Genomic DNA, 5,000 nt, shown 5'->3' with positions numbered 1-5,000 from the left:
ACGATCGACAACGTCTTCATTCAACCAAACACTTAGAAGATTAAAGGAAGATTATCACGGGGTGACTTAAATTGGCTTGTTTGTGGATGGACCTCTTGGTATAAATACCACCTTTTCTGTAAACTTTTCTCATTCATCTACCTGAAGAGGGAGACAGCAGTCTCTGAAATATAGTACTTTTTTCTCTATATTTTGGTGTTTTTATGGGCTCCTTTTATTAGATGGAATTCTGTTGTTACAGAACATTTTACCAGTCATATACATACATATAGACTTATGTGTGATATATATATATATATATATATATATATATATATATATATATATATATATGTATGTATGTATATTATATATTCTTTGAATGAGAAAAGAATACATTGAATTGCAGCTTTAGGATACTATCTGAGCTACAATCTCAAGAATGCGAAAATTTTAAAATTGTCGACAAATATTTGCAGGCATAACTTTATATTCATTTTGTGCTATTACAGAAAATGAATATTAATGCTATACTTCCTTTGTGCTAAAATGATAATCTTGGATTGAGCTTCACTTTCTATATCGTAAGTTATTATTATTATTGATTATTATTATTATATTATTATTATTATTATTATTATTATATTAGTTATTATTATTATTATTATTATTATTATTGTCTTGGCTGTGACTTTTGTCCGTAAATGTTCTGTTGTAAATCAAAGTGTTGGGCGACATCAGGTGCTAAAGAAGACACTTTCCCTAATGTACTGGAGTGTACTTATTATTATTATTATTATTATTATTATTATTATTATTATTATTATTATTATTATTATTATTATTATTATTATTATTAGGAAGAAGTTTTCTTGCTAACAAACTCATTAAAATGAATGGTATCTAAGTGGCCATCTTTTTACACTATTATTATTATTATTTATTTTTTTTTTTTTTTTTTTTTTTTTTTTTTTTGCTCTATCACAGTCCTCCAATTTGACTGGATGGTATTTATAGTGTGGGGTTCCGGGTTGCATCCTGCCTCCTTAGGAGTCCATCACTTTTCTTACTATGTGCGCCGTTTCTAGAATCACACTCTTCTGCATGAGTCCTGGAGCTACTTCAGCGTCTAGTTTTTCTAGATTCCTTTTCAGGATCTTGGGATCGTGCCTAGTGCTCCTGTGATTATGTGTACAATTCCACTGGCATACCCCATATCCTCTTATTTCTATTTTCAGATCTTGATACTTATCCATTTTTTCCCTCTCTTTCTCTTCAACTCTGGTGTCCCCATGGTATTGCGACATCAATACCATAGTCCCCAAGGGATCTTTGCCTGTTCGTTTTCTATCACTCCCTCAGGTTGGTGCTCGTACCACTTATTACTGCAAGGTAGCTGATGTTTCTTGCACAGGCTCCAGTGGAGGGCTTTTGCCACTGAATCATGCCTCTTTTTGTACAGGTTCTGTGCAAGTGCGGGCATTCGCTTGCTATGTGGTTTCTATGGTTTCATTTTTCGTATTGCACTTCCTACATATGGGAGAGATGTTATTTCCGTCTATCGTTCTTTGAACATATCTGGTTCTTAGGGCCTGATCTTGTGCCGCTGTTATCATTCCTTCAGTTTCCTTCTTTAGCTCTCCCCTCTGTAGCCATTACCACGTGTCATCGCTTGCTAGTTCTTTAGTCTGTCTCGTGTATTGTCCGTGCATTGGATTGTTGTGCCAGTCCTCTGTTCTGTTTGTCTTTCTCTTGTCTCTGTATATTTGTGGGTCTTCGTCTACTTTTATTAGTCCTTCTTCCCATTCACTCTTCAGCCACTCGTCTTCACTGGTTTTCAGATATTGCCCCAGTGCTCTGTTCTCGATGTTGACGCAGTCCTGTATACTTAGTACTCCTCTCCATCCTTCCTTTCGTGTTATGTATAGTCTGTTCGTATTTGCTCTTGGTGTAGTGCTTTTGTGTATTGTCATATGTTTCCTGGTTTTCTGATCTATGCTGCAAAGTTCTGCCTTCGTCCATTCCACTATTCCTGCGCTGTATCTGATTACTGGCACTGCCCATGTGTTTATGGCTTTTTATCATATTTCCGGCATTGAGTTTTGACTTGAGTATCGCCTTGAGTCTCTGCATATATTCTCTCCTGATCGTGTCCTTCATCTCTTGGTGTTTTATATCCCCTCCTTCCATTATTCCCAGGTATTTGTATCCATTTTCATCTATGTGTTTGATGTTGCTCCCATCTGGTAGCTTTATCCCTTCAGTTCTCGTTACTTTGCCTTTTTGTATGTTGACTAAGGCGCATTTTTCTATTCCAAACTCCATCCTGATGTCCCCAGATACAATCCTTACATTCTGGATTAGGGTATCTATTTCCTTGATGCTCTTACCATACAGCTTGATGTCGTCCATGAACATCAGATAGTTGATTCTGTTGCCGTCGTTTTCTTGAGTTGGTACCCGGCATCCATCTTCTGTAGTACTTTTGTCATGGGAATCATGGCTACTACGAAGAGTAGTGGGGACAGTGAGTCGCCCTGGAAGATCCCTCTCCTGATATTAACCTCTGCTAGTCTTATTATTATTATTATTATTATTATTATTATTATTATTATTATTATTATTATTGTTGTTGTTGTTGTTGTTCTTGTTCTTGTTCTTGTTGTTGGTGGTGGTTTGTCACATCCTAGTGTATAGGTCTTGAAAAAGTAGTTTTATTAAATTTAACTGTGAATTTTATTTTATTAAATATTTTTATGCATTATAGAATTTACACAACAGCCTCTGAAGATTGATTCGCCTTAGCAATAAAATCAAAATAAACAAATTTCATCATTTATTTCTCATCTGAGTCCTACTTTACTGCTTCCTTATAAAACCTCCTCTCTCTCTCTCTCTCTCTCTCTCTCTTCCCTTGCGCCTTTGGTCCTCCCTGCCCTAAGGGAAAAAAGCCCTTGGGAGAAAAAAGTAAAAAGGTTCTTAGGAAAAAAGAAAATAGGCCCTTAGAAAAAACATTTCTTTAGAAAAAAAAAGCCTTTAGGAAAGAAGAACAAAAAAGGTTTTAAGGAAAAAAAAAATGTCCTTAGGAAAAAATGTTCCTTAAGGGAAAAAAGCCCATAGGTAAAAAGAAAAAAAAAAGTTTCTTTGGAATAAAGAATTTAGGCCCTTAGAAAAAAAAATTCCTTTGGGAAAAAAAGAAAATTGCCCTTAGGAAAAAAGAAAAAGACCCTTAGGAAATAATAAATTAGACCCTTATATAAAAAAAAGGCCCTTAGTAAGAAAAGAAAAAAGGCGCTAAAAAAGGAAAAAAAAGGTTCCGTAGGAAAAAAGAAAAAGGCCCTTAATAAAAAAGAAAAGATGGCCCTTAGGAAAACGAAAAAGCCCTTAGGAAAAAAAAAGAAAATAGATCCTTAGTAAAAAACAAAAAGGGCCTCACCGCCCTTGATGAAGAAAGTACAACCATCGACCTCAAATTACTTTTCCCTCAGGTTCTTTGGCCCTCAACCCAGGACCTCCGGGAGGGAGGGAGGGAGAGAGAGAGAGAGAGAGAGAGAGAGAGAGAGAGAGAGAGAGAGAGGGGGGGGGAGAGGCAAAGTGAGAGACCGGAGATATATGAAGTGGTTCTAGAACCATTTAGGGATTGTTGACGAACCTTATCCACTGGTTTACAACTAATTTTGTTTGTTTTATTATAATTTCGGTTCTGAACCAGCACAGGAACGAATAGGGAGACGTTTTTTTTAAAAGGCTTTTGTCATTTTGTTATTGGAGTTTATTCTAGATAGCCTGAACCAATTATCTGGAGAGGTATTATGCCCCACCCTCCCACCAAGGGGCGAAAAGTTTTTTCTCTAAATCATACAAGCTTTTGAAGCCTGTAGTACATAGCTTTCATAACTGGAAATCATCTGCCGTGTGGAAGACCTTTTTTTTTTTTTTTACTTGCAACTCCTAATCCCTAGTTTGATCTTGGGCTAAGTCTAAAATCCTGAACTTTTTCCTCATATGCATTTTTGGTTGAGAGTTAGAAACTAAATTTTCCATTCGGCAAAGCCATTATTTATTTATATTTTCAATTTATTTATTTTTATTCTATTTTCTTATTTATTATTATTATTATTATTATTATTATTATTATTATTATTATTTAGTATTATTATTATTATTATATTATTTATGGACAACTTGTCATGAAAAGCATAAAATTAACATTTGAAATCAGTTTACCTCGACTTCGTAAAATATCTCTTTCCCAGTTGCTCTCAGAACTAATTTTTTATGATAAAAAAAGTAAAATAGGGTACAGTGGTTCTCTGTTTTTTCGTCGCCTTTTACTTTAAGTACCATTTCATTTCCTCAACTTATTACATTCCCTCTCCTCATCAAGGCCTCATCTCTCTCTCTCTCTCTCTCTCTCTCTCCTTGAAGAAGGCGGGAGCAGGACAGGACGTCAAATTATTAATCCTTTGCCATTATCTCAACCCAGCGCTTCCGAAGAAGGAGAAGAAGAAGAAGGAGAAGAAGAAGAAGAAGACGAAGAAGAAGAAGAAGAAGGAGGAGGAGGGAGGAGGAGGAGGAGGAGGAGAGGAAGAAGGAGAAGTAGAAGAAGAAAGAAGAAGGAGAAGGGGAAGAAAGAAGAAGGAGGCAGGAGGCCAGGAGAAGAAGGAGAAGGAGAAGAAGAAGAAAAACCAAGAGGAGGAGGAAGAAGAAGGAGAAGAAGAAGAAGAAAAAGATGAAAGAATGAGAAGAAGAGGAGGAGGAGGAGGAGGAGGCGGAGGAGGAGAAAGAAGAAGAGAAGGAGAAGGAGAAGACGAAGCAGAAGAAGAAGGAGGAGGAGGAGAAGAAGAAGCTGGGGGATTATTTCACTGACTTAATCCGTCGATGTTTTACATCAGCTTTATCTTCCTCCTTTCCCATTTTTGGAGGAAGGTCACAGGGGAAGACTTCGGGTGGGGGGGGGGGGGGGGGGGAGCCTCTCTTGAGTGGGATTTAGTTCCTTGTTTAGCATTTGCTTGTTTTTT

The sequence above is a fragment of the Macrobrachium nipponense genome, chromosome 13, assembly GCF_015104395.2.
Source record: "Macrobrachium nipponense isolate FS-2020 chromosome 13, ASM1510439v2, whole genome shotgun sequence".
In the NCBI taxonomy this organism is placed as follows: Eukaryota; Metazoa; Arthropoda; class Malacostraca; order Decapoda; family Palaemonidae; genus Macrobrachium; species Macrobrachium nipponense.
The sequence above is the reverse complement of the archived record's forward strand: the minus strand, read 5'-3'. Positions refer to the sequence as shown.